The sequence below is a fragment of the Typopeltis vanoorti genome, chromosome 19, assembly GCF_054136105.1.
Source record: "Typopeltis vanoorti isolate ZY-2024b chromosome 19, IOZ_Tvanoo_1.0, whole genome shotgun sequence".
NCBI classification, from domain to species: Eukaryota; Metazoa; Arthropoda; class Arachnida; order Uropygi; family Thelyphonidae; genus Typopeltis; species Typopeltis vanoorti.
In genome coordinates, this window is record NC_143567.1 from 11,850,423 (window position 1) to 11,876,517 (window position 26,095).

Here is a 26,095-nt window from a genome sequence, read left to right on the forward strand (position 1 = left end):
AAAAAAAAAAAAAAAGATTTTTTAAATAGAAGAGTAATGCTAATATTTAAATAAAAATCAAATTTAATAATTTATGTGTTATTTAAGAAAAAACAATCGGCTAAAAATGACCTATTAAAAATAATTGATTACTCTCCGGTCCCCCTTATATGACCCCCTTTTATTTACTTCCTCCAGTCTCTTTCCCATAAACGCTCTGTTTGCTACATTATGCCTGATCTATAGATTCCATAGGATTGCTTTTGTTGATCTGGTCACTCTTATCCCTCCAATTTCCTATAATCATGCACGAACAATAAGTGCCTCTGTAGCGCAATTGGAAGAATCACGGTATATTTCGCCTTTCGATTAGAACCTGTGTTCGATTCTTGTGGTGACAAAAGGCATCTTTATATGGGCTTTTTCAATTGAAGGTGAGTTAGCCGATCTCATAAGTGGTGGCAGGGTTTTTTCTCACTAGTGGTGGGAGGTTGATAGCGTTGTGTTTTGTGTACTGTAGTTGTGTATAGTTGATAAATACAGTGACCTGTGTGTGGGGGGGGGGATAGAATGCCCTCCCGCAACGATTCCTTCGACGTGTCACGTATTAATAATAGTAATAATAATAACACACAAGTAGCTGCTGGTCATCACCCGTATATAGTTCAGCTCATGTTCAATATAGTTCAAACTTATGGAACCAATTCCTCATCATTCCCTAAATCTCGGCTCTATGAAACAGCCTTTCACATTTTATTTTCCGCAAATATTACAATCGTTAGGTCTTCAAGAAACACATCAATAAATTCCTTTCTTCTTTCTAACCACTTGCCCACACATGGCATTGTCATGTAAGTAGTCAGAGAGGGCAGCATGTTTTTCAGGATTAGAAGACTATGATGCTAGCAAATTAAAGCTATAAAATGAGGAAATGAGGTAAGGAAATCTTGAGCCAAAGCAAATCGTAAATTGGCAATGCCAGATTTGACAAATGATGTAAGATGTAGCTGAGACGGTCTGTAGTTGTGAGTATGTCAGTTGAGTTCGATTAGGAATAGCAGATCAGGCTTTGATGTCTGTAAGGAGTAGTGTAGATCATTAATGTTTGCGTTAATGCACCGGATGATGGTAGTGAAATGGATGTGGACGTACTTTTTATGGGCGAAATTTTGGTTATTTTGGCTTTTTTGAGGAGGAGGTATATTTCTGTTTTTTGTTTGCATTTTTCATATTTTTATGATTTTTATTGGGTGTTCTCCAATCTTAAGTAACCTTCTTTGTAACCTTTTGTAACCTTTTGTAACCTTCTTTGCTGTTAAAGTTAACTCAGTCACTGAACTGCTTCCTGCCACTGTAGACAGTGAGTTATTATGTTAATGACCCCGTAACTGAAAGACCATGAGGGTAACTTAAGGACTACTTCAACAAACAATCCATCGTGTCGCTTCATGGGCTCTTAGTAACCGATTTAGGTTTCATTAGAAAAAAGTGTGTGTACACTTCTGCCGAAAACACTCTTCACCCAGATCCTGATTTAAAAATGGGACAATCTGTTATTCTAGTGGCAATAGAAGTCAAGTTCTTAGAATTTATCTGTAACCGAAAGCTTTCACACATTCGTCAACTAAGGGAAAAGTGCGAGAGAAAGCATTGAATCTTCTTCGCACTCCATCCTCTACTGAATGAGGTGTGGTTCGATCTTAGTTGATTCATCTTTATTGTACACTTATTCGTTCAAAGCTGGATTCTGCAATTCTGCAAGGCAGAGTAGCCTGCGATGGCTATCTTATCAATCATTAGGGCATACGGACAGCTATTGGTGCTTTTCGCACATCGTCCATTAAGTCTTTATGCTGAAACAAATGAATCAGCTATCACTTAGATAGAAATAGTTTGCTCTTAACTAGGCCCTAAAAAAATAAAGTCTCTTCCAGAGCATCCTACGTGCACTAGTATCTTTTCTCTGCGTTGGGAGGCTCAGTATCACACTCCTCAGACTGCCATAGATCTCTTTCGTATGCATGTTAAAGAGATTATGGATTTGGTATGCATGTTAAAGAAATTATCATGAATATTGACAACATTACCAAACATAACAGCATTTCTGCATGGTTGGTCTGCACTCCATTTTACATCTCTCACTGTGCCAACTACAAAAGTTGTACGGTCTATAATCCGTCTACATGCAATGATTTAATGCACATAGAGCAGAACACTTCGATTTTCTTCCCATCTCTACTGATGGTTCAGTAAAGATGGGAAGGTCTCAGGATCTGAGATGGTCTGAGGTTCTGAGACCTCTGTTGGTTGTGCTGCTGTATTTCCTGACTTTATCATGTTCAATCAGATCCTACTTGATTGCAGTAATCATACACTAGTGACCAAAATTATGGAAACCTTTTGGAAAAAGTGTATTTCTGAGGTTTGATGGCTCATAACCACTTTTTTTTTGGAGTAATACTATCAAATTATATATCAGTGGAAAAATAATTTAAACAAGAATGTAATGCAATAACTTTTATGAAGTTTTTTTTAAAACCAGCAGTTATAAAGAAGAAAAGTGAAACACACAGAAAAAATGAGATATACAAAAATTATAAGTTAAGGAGATAAAAATCCCTTATTGTTTTTCAGCCAGTAAGCGAAACTAAGATCGAACACTACGATCTGTAACGTTTCATGCCGACGAACTGTCAGCGTATCCAAGCGTAAGTGACCACTTGGTAGTGCCACACCACGGCAACTCGTTGCAAAGGTGAAGCAAGCTTCCTCACTGTTCTTGATATTTTCTCATAATGTAAAACACATCTCTTAAGAGATGTAGTACTGTTTCACATTATGAGGAGAGGTCATTACCAGTGAGTAGGTCTCATCAGTGAGTAGCTACTCACTGATGAGACCTCAAAAAAGGTTGAAACCGGTCTGGGTAATGACCTCTCCTCATAATGTGAAACAGTACTACATCTCTTAAGAGATGTGTTTTACATTATGAGAAAATATCAAGAACAGTGAGGAAGCTTGCTTCACCTTTGCAACGAGTTGCCGTGGTGTGGCACTACCAAGTGGTCACTTACGCTTGGATACGCTGACAGTTCGTCGGTATGAAACGTTACAGATCGTAGTGTTCGATCTTAGTTTCGCTTACTGGCTGAAAAAAAATAAGGGATTTTTATCTCCTTAACTTATATCAACCTCGCCAGAAAAAAATAGCCGTTTGGCTTTTCATCTTAGATATACAAAAATTCTCACAATATGAGTTAATACTTAGTTGGGTAACCTTTAGCGTCAATTCCCGGGCCATTCCAGCAGTGGAATATGATTATCTTGAAACCACTTTTTCCACACAGCAGCAACATGACATGGAGCTGAATCCTGTTGAAATATAAATGCTTCATTATCTTGAAAAAGATCACGTGTAGAAGGCTTCAGTTTGGGCTTAGGTATTTCATTTATGTATTTTTGGGCATTTATATTCCCATTAATCACGCAAATTCTGCCTACACCTTTTATGTCATCCAACCCCAGATCATAACACTAAGTGGGTGTTTCACGGTAGGTGTAATGCAATCAGGATGCAAATCTTCTCTAATTCTTCTCCTTACTTATTTTATGCCATCACTACCAAACAGGGAGAGTTTGGTCTCAGCACTCCAAATAACACTGTCCCATTGTTCCGCTGTCCAATTAACATGGGTTTGAGCCCAGTTTAATCTTTTCAACCTTTGTTTGAGAGATAAAAATGTTTTTTTTTTTATGGAACTCTAGCATTTAGACCAAATTCCTGCAGTCTGCGCAGAACAGTCCCTGCAATCAACTTCACATTGTATTGCGCCATTTTATCTTGTATACACCCAGATGATTTTCTTCTGTCACGTAGGCACCGTCTCTCAATTCTTCTATCATCACTTGCTGTTGTGCGCCTTTTCCTGCCTTTACCAGTCTGGTTTTGTAGTGACTGAGTCTCCTTATATTCTTCAAAAATTTAGAAATGCCACCTTTGGTTAAGTTTCCACCAATTTTTCTTCTAATTTCTTCATAACTGTAGTCTTGTTCACTTAATAGTACTATTTTACATCGCTTTCTGGGTGACTAGTTAACTCTGCGCCATTTCTTTAATTTTATTACGTTTTACAAGCTCACGAAATTAAAGAACACACACAAAAAAACTAACCAACTTGATAGCAATCACATAACACACACTGACACATGTCTTCCTCTCAGCTCCAATAGTTGACATCAATAGCTGAATCCTACTGTGACCTTATTCGCTCATTGCCAAAACATACCTGATTGGCTCTCTAAACACTCATGCTCATTAGTTACATAGTTACATCGAAATGAAGGAAAAGCTACTTCATATCAACCTAAGCAAGTTGTGCTTCTTTTTTTCTGGTTATTTGGCTATAACTTTTCATAGAATACAGATTATTGAACAAACTTTGTTGCATTACATTCTTCTTGATTAAATTATCTATCCACCGATATATATATATATATATATATATATATATATATATATATATATATATATATATATATATATATATATATATATATATATATATATATATATATATATATACTTTTATGGTATTACACCAAAACAAAGTGGTGTTATGAGCCATCACACTTCAAAAATACACTTTTTCCAAAAGGTTTTCACAATTTTGGCACTAGTGTACAGCAGATTTACGTACAATTTCATCTTGCGGTTTTGCACATAAAAGAAAGCTACTACCAAAAGTGTATACTTTATTCTCATTGAGTTTTTTACAACCATCTCCTCTCCTATGTGCAAATCATCCAGTGCTTTGTGAAATTCTACAACTGTTATCTGAAATAAATTTTGAATGAAAAACTCATTTGAAAAATGAATGAGAATTTTGATGTTCATTGTGCTGTGTTCCCATTCACATTTTAATTGATAGAAATGAAACTGCATATGCAGCTCTAGATCAGCTTATTTTTTTTTCTACATACTATTTTTCAGTCTCGTATACAGACTACAGACAGTTCATAAGATCGTAGCTAATTACCGAATAGCAGTCATTGTGAGGGAGCACTGACTAACAAATTACACGAGATTAAGCCTGAAATTAAGCATTAGCAGTCGTCAAGGTAGAGAAGAGAATAAGTTGTTCTTGCCTTGCCTGGAGCCAGGCAAGGCAAGAACAACTCCATAGGTCACTTTGATGTTACACATTCTTAATTTATTGAGGACTGACGACCGAAAAGAGAACAATGGGATATGATAATATAAATGTTTATAAGCTACATATTATAATTAAACATAAGTTCAAGTTCTTTACGCATATTATAAATAAATCTCTTGAACACGGTGAATTTATTGAACACTTAAATATTGCTTCAGTTCTTTCGTTATTTAAAGGTTGTAACAAAAATGAAATTAGAAATAAATTACAGGCATATATATTATCTACAGTCTCAAAGATTATTGAAATCTTAATACAAACTATTAAATAATTACCTAAATTCCATATCCTTTTATGAACCTAATCAGGACTATTCAGATCCGGACTTTATACGAAAATAGCGCTGTTGGTGTTTCATAAAACAATATGGTAGTATAAATAAAGGAATGTATACGGCAGTCATTTTTCTTGATGTATCTAAAGCATTCGACTGTGTGCATCATGACTTACTCGTTTTGAAAATGTCTTGATATGGCATTGGAGGTGTTATAAATGATAGGTTCAAACCTTATTTAAATAACCGACAACAATATATGAGCTAGACTTTCAGTAGCGCAACAAAAACTATAAAATGCGGAGTACCACAGGGTTCTGAGCTAGGATTTGTCATATTTTTAATATATTTAACTGATCTGTGTTAGTACAAACTTTTTGGCAAAATGATATCGTTCGCTGATGACACGGCATTAATATACATTGAAACGACCCTTCAGGAATTAGAAAATAGGATTAACCATGATATATTGAAACTAAATAAGTGGTTTATCATTAATGAATTTAAAATCAATACCGATAAAATTTCATATGAACATATATTTAACCTTAGCAGATAAGCCAGATGATGATATAACTATAAAATGCCATGAAACGAATCGTACCGGTACTCAGAACTATAATTTAGTTTAGTCAAAAAAAAAAAAAATCGGTAAATTATTTGAAATACTTTACCGATTTTTTTAACAAACTTTTTTAACAAACAAGTTGAGGTTTGTAACTAACAGAATATATTATGTTAAAAAATTGTTAATTAAGCAATCTTAAGATCCTCATATTCTTTCTCATCCTTCAGATGACGGGTTGATTTCCGTATGAACAATCTTTGCCATCCACCTGGTTCTATCACTGGCCATTTCTGCCATCGCTGAAGCTCGAGAATTGTGACCTTTGCTTCATTGACTGTAGCCAAGTTCTTTTTGGTCTGCCTCTTGATCGTCTTTTTTCAATGATTCCATTCAAGACTATATTTGAAAATCGTTGAAAGGACATTCTCTTGCCAAACTATCTTAATTGCCGTTTAAGAATTAAAGCTATGATATCCTCTCTATAATTTAATTCGTGTTTGACTTGCTCATTTTCCTGATTTTCTGTATTTCTTTCTGATTGAATGTCCATGTCTCGGCTCCATACGCTGCTGTAGATATAATAATGGTTTCATAGATTTTTAGTTTGATAGTTTTTGAAATGATGTTGTTTTTCCATATTTTGTTTAATTTATTCATATTAGACCATCCTTTGTTAAGTCTGTATTTTACTGTTTCTGTGTTGTCGAGGATGTGTATAATGTGACTGTCAAGATATGCAAATTGCTTTACTTATTCAAGTATATTTTTTTTTAAGTTTGTTGAAATATTTTTCTTCATCTCTTTTTATTTTCATTGTTTTAGTTTTGCTTGGATTGATTTTCATTCCAAACGTTTTGCACTCTTCATTTAAAATGCTCATTATTATTATAATATCGTCTGCATATTTAATTTAATGCTTATATTATTCATAGGTAAATTCTTCACTACAATATGGTATCACCTGTTGGGAGATTACCACAACAATTTGCGATTCGAATGCAAAATAGAATAATCAGAGGTATAGACATTACCTATTTCTTCGCATATTCAACTGGTGACCTGTTTGCCATTCTTAACATTTTGCCATTAGAGAAACTTTATCTATATAATTGTATACTATATATAAGAAATAATATTGTGAATTTTTTTGTATATAATACATACTATAGTTTACGTTGTGGACGAAACTAAACAAATCTTTCAGTACTTTAGCAATAAACTGGCTAATGAAATAAAGTCTGTAACATCAGGATATACTTTAAGAAAAAGATTGAGAGCCTACCCTGGGACTCAATAATGTTGACCTTTGTTTTAAACGCATATAGAAAATTACTATAATTGTTATGTATTGTCTCAGTTATATTCTGTATATATACGCGCCCTCATAATTGACTGATATATTATATCAGTTATTTAATTTTTTATTGACTGCATCGCCTATATTTGTATTTTTATAGTAATCAATATGGCTATAGCCCTTGGTCACACACTGTACAGTTTCTTCTGTTCTATTTCCATTTTCTGTAAGTCTTTTTTTAACTATCAATCTCTATGTTACCAATTGAAAGGCCCGAAAAATAAAAATCCTGAAAAATAATTATAGGATATTTTTATACCATATATAGTATTACTTTTTATTGTATATTATTATCAGTTGTATTGTTCTAAATACTTGCAGTATCTATTGTATTATATTTTCATTTGTACTACTTCTTCAGTTTTAATACATTTCAATTTCAATAAATTTCAATCAGTGCAACAAGCGTCTCACCATTTGTCACGTTTTGGCGGCGTGCGAGCACTTCAGACGAGAAAGAAATGAAATATTTATTAATCTTGCCGAGCCGTATGCAATCAAGTTGATTTTATCTGACACGGAAAAATGGCATGAAGTTTTTAACTTTTTAAAAAATAATTAATTTATACAAACAGATTCAATTATAAATTCTATTTATATGTAGATACTGTTCTGCTTAACTCATTTTTTTTTATTTGCCTTTTGTATATAATGTGTTATCTAGTAATGTTTCTCTTTATTACCTTGAGCACTGCTGTAACCTTTGTTTTGGTGCAGTATGACCTTTGCTGTCCTTGCCCCAATAAATCCCTAATCAATCAATCAGTCGTCTTCTTTTTTTTTTTTTTTCTCTCTTCTATCTTAGGATAGGTTGAAGTTCTCAGAATATGTAACTGACTATTGTTAGTAATTAATCCCGAGAATCTGATAATGGTTAATTCGTTTCTATTATACTTACTTCTTTTTTACACAATCTATAAAAGTTTTTCAGATTAATCTTTGCATTCTTAGGTAGCAAACAATTTTGCGTAACAATCTGTACTTAATGTTATCGGTCAGGTATTTTTGAAATCTGACACTGATAAATCAAATAGTAATTTATTCAACGTTTTATTAAAAAGATTTTCATGAAGTGCAAAAACTCATCGGGGGCGGGTGGCGGACAAACCTAGACACGATGCCTGTCTTATAATACTATCAGTTTTCGCCAATTAATGTCTTACTAAACGCAATTATTTCAGAAATCATTTCTTACCGCCTGCCCTAACATATTCTCAGAATCAGAACTTCCGATTAGGCCCCTCGTTTTGCTGTAACAAGCCCTTAAAAATTTTAGTGCACTACAGTAGCTTTCTTTCAAAATCTTATACTGTATACTCCAATCACTTTATTCTATCGTTCTTAGATGCTTCAATCATCTCTCGTAATCAATCCTATATTCTTCAGTCAACTTACAATCTTGTAGTATCTGCTTATAAGAGATGTTCCACAATTTGGAACTTCTTTTAATAACAATCCCTTTGGTATCCTCTCAACCACTTACTGGTCGTATTTGAGGCTGATGACCCGATCTAAGAACAGTAATCCGAATGGGAACGAACCTGGGACTTTTATTTTTTTAATGCACATCCCACCCACAAAAATGCCCCTGGGTGGGCTAAGAGTTGGATAATCCAGAAACCCTACTCTAGACACCAAACGTAGAACTTTGTCAAGCCGCTTGACTTTTCAATAATAATAAGAAGACTTAATTGGAATCGCCTCTGGGATAAAGAACATTTATCAGGGATTTCCGACTGAATGCGATTCTGCTAGTTTTATGCGCAAGTGATAGCGTTTTTGATTTGATTTACCACAGAAAACAAACTAACCTGCAGAATAGCAAACACACACACATTCTACAGTCAAGTCATGCAGTAAACTATTTCAACCATACTTGTTTCTGCAATGCTAAATAAATACAGCAGCCTATCGATATCTTATTTTTTTATGTGAATCCCACTCACGAAAAATGATCAACCTGTTCTTTTAGAACTATCGAACAACCCTCCAGTAAACAGGGTGGTAGTCTCACAGCAGGGAACGGAAAGCGTCTAAGCCAAAATCATTTAGAAACATTGAAACCCACGCTCTATTTTTGGAGAGATGCTGTCCATTCAGCCAGTCAGACCAGCACTTTCTGTATCATTAAATAATGCATCAAAGCAAAATTCGCGTTGTTGAAATATTTTTATGAATATAAAAACGAAACTAGATAGACTGAAAAAAGATAAATTTAAAATAGAGTACCATAATAGCGAGGTGTGACTATCCTATCGCAAAATTCAATAGTTTGCGAGGACCATAACACCACTTGGGATCTGATGATTTCTCTCAGCCACTGAAATTTTCTAGAAGGAAAGAGGAGAGGAGGGAAGAGGAAAATAGTTACTGTTTGTTTTTGTAATTTTAGTAGTAACAAAAATTAAAAACAAAAAGAGGCAAATTTGTATATAATAGTGAAAAAAATTTAAGGAAATAATATAATAGGAAATAATGCGTAACAGGGAGTGGATAATGGAATAGAAAATGAAAATACACAGGCAGATGGAAATATAACAGAAAGACTGCAGGGATAGAGGTCGAATAACAGATGATTTATTAAACTCTGCCGCAGGACAAAAATATAGATGATGAATAATAAATTGACGTTGTCCTAGAAAGAAAAAAAGACAAAGCCAATGATGCTCCCTCTGTCTTATCGATATTCTCTTGTGACTTTCGGCCTTCACGGCCGTCTCGACGTAGAAGTAAAAAAACGAAAATGTCGAGCAGGACAAAGAAATTTCCATTTCTATAATTACTGGCATCAGAAGGGGTCCTAATTCGATGATGCTCTGTGTACGTAAAGCTGGGAATAGCAATGCACATGTGATAGGATAAAAACAGCTTACCGAGTCAATCGATATGATGTGTTGCCATGGCATCGCGCGACGCTCTGCCAGCATTTAAAAAGGGAGGGTAAATATTAAAACACCCGCTAGTTTAATATCTCTCCCTCTTTCAAGGTCTTTTTGTGAGGAAGTTGGCATAAAGGGTATGAGTCACGTGACGTGGACAGTCCTCTTGGCTCGATGAAATGCAAATAAAAGGAACTCCATTTACAGACCAGTCCAATTACTCAAAAAAAAAAAAAAAAAAAAAACGCTCCGCACAATCATTTCAGTAACTAATGAAAAAGGTAGATGTCAGTCATGAGGAAATATAATAGCCATTAAGTTCTTCCGCAGCCAACCCGAAATAATTCTAGCAATTTAGATCTGCTCATAAAGTCCTTCATAAAATACCAAGGTTATCTTTAACGTAAAATGCAGAAAGTATGAGCAGACAAGACCATCATTAGTCTTCTGTTAAACGCAGACTGAATATTAAAGAGTATAGAACAACTGTTCTTTGAAAGTCTAACATTTCTATCTACTATGTAAATATTCTATAAAACTCTACTGAACTCTTTTAAGTATCTGTAGAGACACGGTTAAAATTTAAAGGCTATCGCTAAAGATATTCGATTTCCATTTGTCTTCTTATAAAAATCCCAATCTGATGTCTGCTAACAAAGAGGTATTTGTCTTTAAGGTTTCATAAATTAACAAATTATGCATTCAATATTCTTTTGAGAAATGCATCAAGCAGAACACTCTAGGCACCTGCACGTAATGGAACCACGTTACCGACCAAAATAGGTAGCAGTCACAACATGGGGACTTCGTTTAATGTGGCGGCGGAATAGATCACTAGCTAAATCGCAACAGATTCGAAGGCACTCTAAGAAATAAGTATAATCATGAAATCATAGACGCATATACCCATACAGTAAAACGTACATTCAAAGATTACTAAAAACTACTTAAAAAAATTAAAGTAAGTAGCAAACGCAAACATTTCATCGTTCACCTTCAGTGTAGTTTTTGACTGAATAAAAGCAATCAACCGCTAGCCTCTTTTTTCCTTGCATGTTACGCAAAATGATACATAACTCCAATATGGTTGAATGGAATTTAATATAATCTTAACTTTGTTTCATTTTGAATAACAAAATCAGGCAAAAGTATTCGAAATTATACTTCATTGTGTCATTCAATGGCTGCGATAGTAAAGAATGTCCTTGCGAAGCATACCTTTAATTGATTATCTGGGTGATTTCCATGCATGTTTAGTTTGTCTTTATTTTTAAATAAAGACAAACTAAACCCTTAGCGTGAATGCGAGACATGCATCTCTATATTTTTATGTGATATGTGAAGGTTATCTACAGGCTTTTTTCTACAATACATTAGCACCTGTTGGCTAACGGTTTAGAGACCAAACATGGAACCTTTTCAAGCCACTTTAGGTTTTCAGTTTACACACCCGATGAAATTCATCTAGCAGCTGATAACCTTCACAACCATCCAAGCGCACTGTGGCATTTCGGATCACCAGTCAGTTATTTGGAGTGTGGGAATGCTGTCCACTGTGCCATTAAATTTATGTCCTGTGTAAGTAATTAGTTAGATAAAAGTGCGTTTTTATCTTTTAATAACTTTAAAATAATTTTTAAAATAATATTTTTCCGATTGCATTTAACAGTGTAACATATCAAGTGGAATCCTCTTGTACATTACAATTTTTGATTTTTTAATAGTATTGCATTGGCGAAGAAATGCACATCTCTTAATGATTTCCAGAATAAACAGAAAAATATTTTAATTTTTCCATAACGCACTTTTAGGAAAAGTCACAAGGCATTGTACCTCGATTCTGTCTTATTTGATTTCATGTGTAGCGCATGCCACCATTAATCAGTTAAATGTAGATTACTCCTTCCACTATTAATTATAAATTATGATTTATAATGGAAATCGTTGATTTAAATCAACATGAGGTTCCAGCCATAAACCTGGATTATACATAACCATTTTTCTTATTCTAAATCAGAACATTTTACGACTGTGAAGAATGCTATCAGGGGCTGCAGAATTTATTATTGTGAAATTATATGAACGGAATATGAACAACAACAGCATTCAACGATAATATAAAAAGTTTTTTTTTTCTTTCCGCTAAACTTATTCGCAACTACATCATACAAATAGGTACAATTAATACATATTAATTATGAATTCCAGGAAAGGCTCTTCTTTTGTCCACTTACATATACTACGTTTTCTCTGATTCTCTCTCTCTCTCTCTCTCTGTTAAATAAGAAATTAATTCTAAAAATTATTTCTGATGCAAAACTGGAATACTGTACATGTAAGTATACGAAAAAATCAGGAGATAACTTATGTCTATACACAAACACCAGAAGTATCAGAAACAAAGGGGCTGAGTTCGTCGCTATGGAGAATATGTATAACTTTGCTTCAGATTATTGGCAGTAGTGAAACCTGGCTCTAAGAGTCACGTTTTGCAACTGGCATCGAATGTAAAGAGTATAGTGTTTTTAGGAAGGACAAAAGAGATTGGAGAGGAGTAGGGTGCTACTGATGATATTTGATATTTGATGATTTTTGAGTCCATTTAGGTTAGAAACACGAAAGCAACAGCAGTAGTAATGTGCCCATGTGAGTTTGAGGTCATCTAGATCTAGTAAGAAGAGGAGACTAAGAGGATAAATTTTATGGTGTACGCGTTGTATATACCTGGGGATTCAGCTTCTGTGGTCGATGAAATGAATCATCAAATTACCCTGATGAGTACTAAACGAATAATCATGAGTGACTTAAATTATCCCCAGTGTTAATTAGGTAGCAGAGGTATTCACAATATGAAATAATATACAGGTAACCCTCGTATAACGCGGATGTTAGGTTCCGCAGAAATGCGCGTTGTATAAATCCCATTATGCGAGTCTGGGATCACGTAGAAAAAGTAGGTTATGTTCCGAAATCGTTTTTTTTTTTTAAATTATATAAAAACAATGACATATCCAACAAAATATATATTTTTAATTAATTCAGGTAATTCATGTAAGTTAAGAAAACATATAAACTATGAAACAAATACATAGTATAAAAGTATAAAAATTACAAATTGTAACTTCATTGCACATAATGGATAAATGTTTTAGGCAAAGTAAAATAGTGCATATTTTAATCTTTCATAGCACGAGGATTTGAGGATTGGTTAATAAACACTGGTTTTGTCATGTAATTATCTGATGCATTACTGCAAATCAGTAGAGTAATTCTGTCTTTGGGAACTTTGAATCCAGGAGCTGATCTTTCATTTTTCGAAATATAGGTGCGTTTTTGCACTTTTTTCCCAATATAACCTGGATTCATCCGCATTGAACACTTGGTCTGCACTATAAATGTTTATAAACTTTGAGAGTTTTTTGTTTTATAAGATTTCCATCCATAGGAATTTTCTTTTGAGGTGCAATCTTCTATCGAAATCATTAGAGATTTCTCCATTTTTCCATTAGAATATCGCGTACACGAGCAACGCGCTTTGCACTTATCGTTGACCCAGAAATAAACACTTTCTCTGATTTTATGTTCATTTTGTTTGATTGTTCGAATTGTTGATTCATTTAAATTCAAAGTCCCTGCAAAAACTTCTGGTTTTTCTCCATTTTTCAACCGATCCAAGATTTTGAATATTTTTCTTCCAGAGAAATTAATTTTATTTTCAATGTTGTTTTTTCCCTTTCGTTGCAGTTTGTGACCATTACTATAAAAATAATTTTTTACACAAAAAAGCAAGCATTACATATTGTATGTAACTCACCAGAAAATAAAGTGCTCAGCTTGAGATGAACACACAGTGATTTTTAATGCACTTTCCTGGCAGAAACGAGGACAGTTTTCAACAATAAACGTTTTGAGGTACATGCGTACTAAAGGGTATTTCCCCTAATATAAATTCGCTATTTATAATTACATGCGGGATACAGGCAGACACAAATTTAACGAAGATAAAATTTGATTTTTAAGTCGCGCGGTGAAAAACATGAAAAGATAAAGGGTTACTATAATTTGTAGACCGTGTTTTTATCGGAATCACGTTGTATAAGTACCGCGTTATACGAGGGTTACCTGAACTAGAATATGAGATGATATACTGTCTTTCAACATTATTGAATTCCATAATGTAGTTTCTCAGTCTGTTCTTCAATATGCATTCTGAAGAAATGGACTTTATATCGTAGGGTAATTTATTATAGCCGTTAGCGATGTGTTGGAAGGGTTTGTAGAATCTCTCTCTCTCTGTTGGCTTTTGGTACTACCAACAAGTTTCTCCCATAGCGTAGATTATAATCCACATCATTCACGGGGAAATTTATAATGTTGTCCCTAATGTATATTAAACAGCAGTATAGATAAAGTTTTTGTAATGATAAGGTATTATCAAGGATGCTATACAATTTTTTGGTGGACCATGACGCTGGATAGGAACTAAGCATTGCTCTTATTGTTTTGATTTAAATTCTTATCAGGGACAGCAACAGCAGATTATTATAATAATCTCCTGTCCAGCAAGTGCATAATGCATAATGTAGTGAGGAATTTATCCATGAATAGCGTAGACATTCCAATTCTATACTGGCAAATTTTCTAACACGATATATTCTATTAATGACGTATCTTATTTTGTTTGTCAAAAACGACGCATCGGAATTCCACTTCAAGTTGATGTCGATATAAAGACCTAAGTATCTGATTTTTTTAAACTCACATTTTGCTTTGTTTTAATTAACTCACAATGACATACTGCTTGCCATTACAATTTAAGTCGTGCATATTATTGATATATTCCGATCTACCTTATTTGTTAAGCTGAATTACATATATTTTGTCTTATCTAAATTTATTTTGAAACTCTTGATACGAAACCCTGTGTTTAATTTTGTCATATCCTGATTTATGTAGTTTTTTAATGCGTCGATATCAACTTCATGGTAAATTAGAACGGTGTCATCAGCAAAAGACAGTATTTTGCCAAATAATTTGCAGTCATAGAGATCATTGATATAGATAAAAAAAAAGGGTCTCAGTACTAATCCTTGAGGTACGCCATATTTTATATTTTATATTCTGTTGTGGTTGCCGAAGTTAATGAATTATTTTCTGTTAGCTAAATACGATCTGAACCAATCATTTGCAACACCATACCATATCTATATATTTCTGTGGACCAGATCGGTATGGCACAATCAAATGCTTTGGAGATGTCTAGAAAAATAACTGCGGTACAGTTTCCACTGTTTACCCCGTTGTGTATTGGTTCCGTGAAAATCAACAGCGCTTTTTCTGTGTTTAGACCGGGTCTAAAACCAAACGGATTAGTGGAATAGAAATATATAGTGTTCAGATAATTGTTTAAGCGCTTTAATTAGAATCTCAATGACTTTAGAGAACGTCAATAGTATATATATGAGTCTATACTTTTTTATCTCATTACCGCTGTTAAAGAGTGGCGTTATTGAAGCTATCTTTAAATGCTCAATAAATGGTATCCGGAGAGTTCATCGAACGACAATTCGTCGCAAATGCAATTCATCGAAAAAACAGTTCACCGAAAATTTAAAATTTTCGAAAATGTTATGAGAAAATTGATCCATTCAGAACAAAACCTGAACCGTGAATAAGGAGATTACAATGCTACTTTCATAGGGAAAAATTATAGAACAATATGGTTCTTATAGTCTTTCTTGTCCGATAACTGTTTCATGTCTGTTCATGGGACTGATTTGCCTGTTTCCGGAAGAAAAGCCCAGCGGTATCTATATTATGCCTGCTAACTTACCTTTAGCAGAACAGGACTGATAAAAATTATGCGTAAATGGGATCCAACTACCCAGGGCTTTTCACCGAAACAATTCACCGAAAATTTAAAATTTTCGGTGAATTGTTTTTCGATGAATTGCATTTTCGACGAATTGTCTTTCGATGAATTGTTCATTCGATGAATTGCCTTTTCGATGAATTGTCTTTCGATGAATTCGCTTTTCGATGAATTTTCCTGTAACCCAATAAATTTCCCACTTTCGATTGTTTTTTTTTACTTATGATTTTTTTAAGAACTTTAACTTGTATTTAGTTATAATTTGTAGTTTTAGGATGTTAATTTGAACATATCCCGTCTTTCTCTCCTTTTTTAAAGATGTTTATTATGCTCTTTACTTCTTCCTCTTCGACTCTGCGCAAGTACGTGGAATTTCTTACACAGGGAGGTCACTTATGCGGTATAGCTTTCCCTGTCCATAAGATCGAAGTCACAACTTCCGTAACTGTCAAACTGGTGATTCATTTCACTGAGTAGCGTTGTGAACGTCGTTGCCATTTGGGAATATAACAGTACATATAGGCTTTTTAGCTCCATTATGGAAATGACCAATTTCCATTCTTTATTCCTGTTATTCATACAATTGAAAGAATCTCGTTAAGAGGAAGTTTTCGTTTGAACATATGAACTTTCCCTTTAAGGTTTTCGCAAAATTTCTAGTCATTTTCATAGACTAGATTGTATGGATTCTTTCCATATTTATAGTGGAGTTTTTCTTTCGTCCTTATCATATTTTTAATTCGTCACTGATCCAGAATTTGTATAGATCTTTTTAACCATTTTTGTTTTAGAGTATATCTAGATTTGACATTAGTAATTAGTCATTTTTACATTTACTTGCATAATTGATTTACATCTGATCGGTCATCATAAGATAGGTAATCGATTTTTATACATTTTCAAGCATATTTTAACTGAATCCGATTTGTGTTTCTTCTTGTTGATCAGCATAATTTGAACTGGCAATGACAGGCTCAGTAGTATAGAATAATGGTCCAAAACGTTGCTAAGATGGATTGCTGAAGAAATATCTAAAGTAGGTCTATTTCTTATAAATATCTGATCTGTGCAACTTACCGAGTTATTTACTTCCCTCATATTACCATCTGTGTAAGCTAGGAATCCATGAGAGTACATTATATTTTTATATTCCTCAGTATTGATAAGAATGAAGGAGAATTTATTAAACTGTTGCGAGACAACTTTCTGAAGCAACATATGAAAAAAGGAGCTCGAGCTCAAACTGTCTTAAATTTGGTCATGCATCAGAAGCTGACTCAGTTAAGAATGACTGTTTTTTCTTACCACCTAGTGATAGTCATACTGTCTTACTGTCCAGGGAGATAAGACTATATGGATGTTCCAATTATGACAGGTTTCATACTGAACTACAAAGCAACAAATTATGACAAACTCAGGAGAATACTATTGGTCCCATGGTATCAGGTACTGAATGGGCATGATATCAGCAATGCATGGGATGCATCGAAAAGGAGCTTAAATGAGGATTTAGAGTTCGAAGAATAAATAGAGTGGGAGTGAAAATAATGTTCAAGCTTATTAAAGAAGTGTTTGTAAGAAGAAGAAGATGATGTTGAAGAACTATCTTGAGAATAAGAACGAGAAGAATTATGAAATATATAAAGTACTGGTCAGAAACAAAAATAGTGTGCGGAGGGCTATCAGAGTATGAAAAGAAATTGACATGCTCGCTAAAGGCAACATAAAAGAATTTTATCGTTATGTTACAATTAAAAGAAAGAATGAATGCGGAAGAATAACTTTACTGCATGCAGATGTCTCTTGTGTCAGAATTTTTACCGGCTACAAACACGTGACTCGTTACATGGCACAATGCACATTGCTCATGTGGTGTCCGTTGACTTCTTTCCATGCAGTGTATATGTATTTAGTTTTATCCGTATTAATTTTACGGCCATTATTGCTAAACCAGTTATTTAGCTTCAACATACCATGGTTAATCTTGTTTTCTAAATCCTTACGGGTCATTTAAGTGAAAACAGCATATTAATACCGTGTCATCAGCTAATGATATGGTTTCGCCAAAAAGTATGCACTCACACAGATCATTTAAATATATTAACAATATGGCAGATCCTAGTTCCGAACCGTGTGGTACTCCGTATTTTATTGCTTTTGTTGCGCTATTGAAGGTTCCATAGCTGATATATTGTTTTCTGTTATTTAAATAAGATTTGGCCCAACCATTGGTAACGCCTTTAATGCCCATATCTTGACATTTTCAAAAGGAGTAAGTTATGATGCACATAGTCGAACGCTTTAGATATATCAAGAAAAACGTCTGCCGTATACATTCCTCTATTTATAACGCAATAAATTGTTTTATGAAACTAATAGCGCTCTTTCCGTGTTACGTCCGGATCTGAACCCGTATTGATGAGGCACGTAAAAGGATATGGAATTTCGGTAATTACTTAATAGTTTTTTTTTTTTATTGAAACAGCAAAATTTCAATAACTTTTGAAACTGTAGGTAATATTGACATTGGGTCTGTAATTTCTAATTTTATTTCTGCTATCTGCTTTAAATAACGAAGAACTGAAACAACTTTTAAATGTTCAATAAATTCCTTGTGTTCAAGAAATTTATTTATAATATGAGTAAAGAACCTTAACTTATGTTTAATTATAAATTGTAAATTTTGGACATTTATATCACCACAATCTATTTTGTACTTTTTTTAAAAAAAAAATTCGATTAATACATTCTTTACTTCATCCTCATTTACCGCATACAAATACATTGAATTCTGTATCTCGGGGGCGACTTAGTAGCTTTGCCCTATCTCTAGAATCAAAACTCTTCTGTACTATCGTAGTTAGTAAAGAGTTTATTCGTTCCTTTAAGAACAGTGGTGACATCGTTGTTCTCTGAGAATTAGCTTTATTTCTGTTTTATATTGCCAATTATGATGTTTACCAACATTCATTCTTTACTTTTATCGTTCATACAACAAATAAATTTCGTTAGAAGATATTTTTCTTTTGTCTACTTTATTTTTTCCTTTAAGCGTTTAAGCGAAATGTGTATAAGCATTTTCACACAATAAATTGTAGGAATTCTTGTTATGTTTATTAGCTAACTTTACTTTCATCCTAATCATATTTTATCTTACCTGTATTCCAGTGTATGTGATGATCCTTTTTGCTCTTCTTCTTTTAATATATTTTGATTTGTTATTTTCATATATAATCATTTGGATGAATTCCTTCCATATCTGATTTATGTTTAAGAGATCATTTGGTGATACCTGATAATTTCTTATACATTTCTCAAATGTATTATCATTTATGAGAGTTTTGATGTTTTCATTACTGACTTCACAGCTTATATCACTACTCTTCCGCAGAGATGGATGCAGTAGTACAGAGTGATGATCGGTTAATTGATATGAAGAGTATAGAGTGATGATCTGGTAAATTGCAGCAGATACTTCATATGACATTTTATTTCTTATGAATGTGTGATCAATGCAACTTGCTGAATACTTTTCTGCTCTCATATTTGCCATCTATATATGCAAGAAATCCATCCATAGATAATGTATTTTTATAATCTTCAATTTTGCTATTATTCTTATATCAGTCAAAATTATTAATACCCACTAGTATATATTTCTATGTTTTAATACCCTTAGCACATTATTTAACTCATTAAAATATATCAACTGGGCCATCGTGAACACGGTATATAGCAAATATGAGTATATTCTGTGTCTTACACTGCTCATAAAGAAGCCAGTGGACACCCTTATGGGCAAGGTGCATCATGTTATGTAATAACGAGTGACTTGTTTGCAGCCAGTATAAATTGGAGAAATATGATGCTCCCAAGTCAGTGCAATGTGAGGGGATTAAATGGCTGTGAGAATGGAACTGACAGAGTTTGAAAGAGGCATTGTGCTAGGATGCTATGGTACAGGTCTACTCTTCGGTAAACTGTTGATAGTTTGGGCATTCCCAGATCAACATTAAGATATAACGTACTGAGATGGAAATGCAGTGAGTCAACTGCTAGTGCTTCCCGCAGTGGACAATCCACCACTTTCACCGTAGGATGCTGCGAAGGATAATATGTAAAAACTGCCATTCGTCTGCTGAGACGTTGAATGCGGAATTCCGGGCTTCGATTGGAACACGAATCTGCACAAAAACATTGTGCAGATTCGTGTTCCGATTCGTATTCGCAGAACCGAGCCATGGTTTCCATGGTAGGATCACAATATACAAGATCCATATTACCCAAACCAACTTGTAGCGTAATTTCAGTGGTGCAAACAGCTGCAAAGAGCATGTACAGTGCGACGTGGAAACTTGGAAATCTGTGTTATGGTGTGAATAAACACGCTACACCTTCTACCGAGTAGATGGACGGGCATGGGTGTGGCGAATGCTCTGTGAACGTCTCTTACCAGAGTGCGTAACTCCAACAATGAAATTCGGAGGTGGCAGTTTGATGGTATGGTCCTGTTTTTCCTGGTTTGACCTCGGACCTCTGCTTGTGGTGCCACGAGCATTGAACTCCGAGAGGTATCTGAATCTTCATTGTATTCCCACAATACAATGCTTTCTACTTTGTGACGTTTCTACACTGTCTCTTTCAACAAGACAATGCACTATGTCATAAAGCTGCTACTGTAACTACGTGGTTTGTGGACGTGAAGCTCACCACACTTGATTGCCTCTACAGAGCCATGATCGCAATCCCATTGAACATCTGCGGAATGAACAGTCCGGGACCTCATTGCATGCCTACAGGAAGAATGGGTCAAAATTCCCATTGATCGCTATCGTACATTTGTGAAAATTATGCCCCGTATGATTGTTGCAGTCATCGCAAAAAGAGATACTGCATCTTATTAAGGTGGGCACCATGGCTGTTGCTCCTTAGAGTATGGTGTCCGTTGACTTCTTTCCAAGCAGTTTATATCAACACTGTTTCAGCACTGCGTGTATTTGATTTATATGGATGAGAGGTAGTTTTTTAGAGTACAGTGTTAATTCGCCTGAACGGTTATAATCCCAAGTCATGAAAGGTATTGTAATAATAATAATTTTTTAACATCTTTTATTATTTCTCAGATAAATTACATACATTATATGAACACAATTATGCATAACAAATACTTTCTCGTACATAAAGTTTTTGTAAATAATAATAATAACAATAACTGTTTACAACATATATTATTATAACATTCATAATGATGATTATTACAGATGTTTCTTTGCAATTTTACACTCTATATATACACTATCAATGGATATAATCACTCTATATTGCATACTTTTGTTACAGTTATTACATACATTACATACATTTGATTAGATTGGCACATTACTTACATTTGTTTACATATAATACATACATTACATACATTGGTTTACATGTGATACGTACATTACATGCATTTGGTTACATATGATACATCTTGGATGAGAACTAATTTCTCTGCTTTCATCCTCGAAGCTTATATGTAAGCTTTTCTGAGGATGACACCAGTTGGTTATTATTTATTGTTTTTTTTGCTGTGTTGGGAAGCTACGAAATCTATGATTGAGAAATTCGCGCGCGCGCGCGCACACACACACACACACACACACACACACACACACACACACACACACACACACACACACACACACACACACACACACACACACACACACACACACACACAATAACTTGGAATGCATTGATGCGTCGCTGAACTGGAAGCCTGAACGAATATATTGTGTTTCATTAAGTTTGTATGGTATTTTGGGTGCGTGTTTCTTGTTCATAGTATGTCCTTAGAGCTCTTTTCAGGCTATTGTAGTTTGTAAGGTTTCTGTATTCAAAAGGTAATTTGTTTATCATGATTATTATATTTATTATAATAATCATGATTATTATATTTATATGTGATATAATTAGTTGTCTGAGGTCTTGTTATACGGTATGTATTTCTGACTGTCCTGTAGTTGGCATCGAAATAATGTTTTAGCAAAGCTGCGTAGTGACATAAATGTTTTGCTGTCAGTATTTTATGTTCTGACATTGCAATCTATATAAGGTCGTTATTTTCTCTTTGTTCCCAAAAGATCAGTTTTATCATTTTGTACTGTAGCGATATTAATCTATTTAATTTGTAGGATGCACAGAAAGCATACGTTGTTATAGCGTATCTTAGTATATTTTGCCATAGTGCTTTGTATCTTAGTGTTTTCAGGCGTATGGGAACTATGTCTTTTAACCTGTAGAGTTTGCCAGTTATTGTTCGGAGTTTGTTGTGTAGATGGTTTATGTAATAATAATAATAATAAAATTTCATTTATTAAGTTTCATTCATTTTTATATCTTTGAAAATGGAAATAAAAAAATCAGTTGAGCATCCTCGACTTTATGATTTTTGATGTATCATAGATTCTGACTTCTCTAGTAAAATTCAACATTTGGCTATTTACGTATTATCATGTTTTTTTTATGCAGATATTTAGTTAGCATTGTCTCTCTTTGTTGCATTTTCCCGTTGAAATCGAAATATGAATATTCATGATCTCCATCAGAATAACAAATTTTAATAGTGATCATAAATATTAATTTTAATTAAATCCCATTTATACTATTTATGCAATTTTACTATAAATTTACGAGTCATTTTGTCAATCGTACACTCGAAAGTTTATTAAATTCCATCCTTCCAGAAAGGAATTTGTGAACTATATATTTTTGAAACCTTTTGTCTTTTTGCGCCCTTGTAGAATAATTGAAAGAGAAATTGAGATGGTTCGACAATTTTTGTAAGGACTGCAAAGCATGAATTTCAATTTTAATGAAATCTCTGCATCGAAAGTCATATAAAAAACATCCGTTAGCCAGGTTGACTTTATGATTTTTTATGAAAACGAATCTATTAATCTTTCTCCCACAACAAACGAACAAACAATCCAATAAAAATTTGAGGATAGATTATTTCCATTAATTTTCCTCTCCATTTTGCCCAACAGCAAAGATATAAATGTGATACATAATTTTATATTAACTTTAATTTTATATTAACGTTTTCATTTCAGAGAGGAATAAAGAAAATGTAATTTGAGCTCCAAATGTGACCTTTATTTGGTATCGCAGAAAATAGTAATTTTTCATCTCTATCAAAAAGTATTAGTGGTAGTAGTATTGCTGTGCACCGCCATAAAGTCCCTAAACCAGCTCATTATTGACGGATACTCTGCGGCATTTATCTCTACTTTCCACAATTCACCCATCTCCAATCCATCCATGAAATCTGTTTTGTTTGTTAATTGTAAGTATACTTGCTTGCTTCGCGAGAGGAAAAACTATCATCTCTGTTTGAGACTGGCTAGTTTATTACCTTAAATTAAAACACCCACATGAAGAAGACATTAGAACCCAGATTTTTACAATTGAAGACCGCACTGCTTCATCCTTTCGATGATGCAGAGGCGTTCGAGTCCACAATTCTGACAGGGTTGAAACTGTTGAGCGCAAACGTGAATTGAAGGGAATTATTCACTTTGTTATCGTTTCATTTCCATTACTAAGGATTTATGCGTTATTACGTTATTTATGCGAATCAATTCTTCAGAGAAATCTGAAGAAACAGATTTATTTGGATGAAATAACGGTGTCAGTAGTTGACTCATGCAACTTTATTCAGTATTTACTATTAATTTATTTCCAAGAAAAACTGCTCTTACGTTAAATTATTTCAGATTTTCTGAGGACCAACTAATGAGGTTTCTAAACTAATTAGCGCTGTAATTTCAGAAGTTATAATGGTTGGTCAGTTGCTTCATTCATTACATCATGTAAAAACTGTGCTATTAGCTTTTAAGTTATATTCCTGAGGAAGGTGTTAATGCTTTCAGTGAAACGCGCCCAGAAACAGTTATTCCTTGTAATAAGTTAATGGGATAAATACCGAGAAAATCACGTATCAACTGAGTAGCTCTGTTTCACAAGAACTATGCAGTGGTCATATATACTGTTATGACTCCGCATTCAACGTCTCGGCCGACGAATGGCGGTGTTTACATATTATCCTTCGCAGCATGGTGAAAGTGGTGGATCGTCCACTGCGGGAAGCACTACATTTTTGACCGATTATCAGCCTTAAATCAAATCAAAATATAATAAAAGCATTGAAGTACAGAGGAAAGGATCAGAAATTATCAGAATTTTTTTATTATTCTTATTGAAGACGATAAATTTGTGACTGCTCATACTTCGAAAGGGTTATTTATTTATTTATTTATTTACTTTTCAAAAACTAGTAATTAAAAACATAATTCATATATTTTGCGTGATTTTGCTAATAAATTATATTACACAAAAATGTGTTATAAATTTCGTAGAAAATAAATTGCAATGCGTTTTTGGCAAAAGTTACAAATTTCCTAAGGACGTAGTTAAGGAATTAATGTACAGTGTTACAGAAAACTATGCGGAAAGACATTTCAGTATGGAATATGTTCCCCCCCCCCAGAACTACGATGCAGCTCTCACAACGTCGTAGCATGCTTAGCATCAAGTGAGTCAGGAGTTCTTGAGGAAAACTGGCCCACTCCTCCTTCAGAGCAAGGATAAGTCCTTGTTTGTTTTCTAGAGGGGAATTTCGAGCAGCAATGCATCTCCCTATTGAGTCCCAAACGTGTTCTATGAGGTTGAGATTTGATAAGCGTGCTGGCCACCCGATTTGATTAATATCCTCACTCTCCAGAAATATCTCAACTGCTGATGTAATCGTCGTCCATAAAAATGAATTCTTCGCCTACAACACCACGGAACTACCGAATATGACGTCGAAGAATTTCCTCACAATATCGTTCACCAGTCATAGTTCATTTTCCAGCACTTGTATCTCGGTACGTATTAAGCATAATGCCTCCCCATACCATGACCTCAGCACTGCCGTATCTATCCCTTTCAATAACATTTTTGCGATGGTAAGTAGTACCACTTTCACGGCATATCAAGTGTCGTCTAGAATCGATGGAAAGACTAAAACGACGCTCATCTGTAAAGATTACATTAGCCCATTGTTGTCTTGTCCAATTTTTGTGGATATAACACCACTGAGAAACGTGCTCTACAATGAGCTGTGGATAAAGGGACACAGACTACAAACCTTCGGCCATATAGGCCTACATGTCGCAGACGTCTTGCCACAGTTTGTCGAGATATCGTGTACTCCTATGCTTGAATGGAGCCGACTTGCAAGTTCACCTGCCGTGGTGCATCGATTACGTTTCGCTATTATAACCAAAAATCTGTCTTCCTGCTCCGATGTAGAGCGAGGGCGACCTCTTAGCAAAAGTCTGGAACTCATTCCATTGGTTTGAAACGCTGCTTAGAGCCTGGATACAACACTATGTGAGATTCCAATAATTTTCCCTACATGAAATCATCTAGATGCTAGTATTTGAGACCGTACAAGACATCGAAGTTTGCAAGTTTATTTCTTCACGAAAAGAGCTTCTTTCAAACACATTCGCTTAGCGCAGGCTTTTGCGTTTTCTCCTGTTAAATGCTGCCATGTCAGCCCTTTGCGTGCTATTCGGAATTTTGAATGTGTACCGGTTTTCTACTCGAAACTCTCAGTCATACAAATTGCCATAAGCTGATTCGCCTGAATTTGCGGTTGTAATCTTCAGAAATAGTGTTTTGGACACCAGTGCGCTTTAGTACCTAGGACAGGTTAGGTAATCTAAAAACATTGGTTTAAAAGGCTAAACATGGTATTTTTTAAGCCACTTCATGCCTGTCTTAAGGATGGTTGTGGTGGTGGTTGTGGTGGTGGTGGTGGTGGTGGTGGTGGCCTCATAGTGAAAGATGAAATTAATTTATCATGTGTTGTTTGTAGAGTTGAAAAACAATCCAGTTCACCAACCAGGTCGACTGATTTG

General features: G+C 34.4%; 1 protein-coding gene across 1 annotated transcript in view; it reads left to right on the forward strand.

Moving 5' to 3' along the window:
- The window catches only part of LOC150095855 (uncharacterized), a 335,373-nt gene that overhangs the window by 117,294 nt on the left and 191,984 nt on the right, over positions 1-26,095 (forward strand). The window lies entirely within an intron of this gene.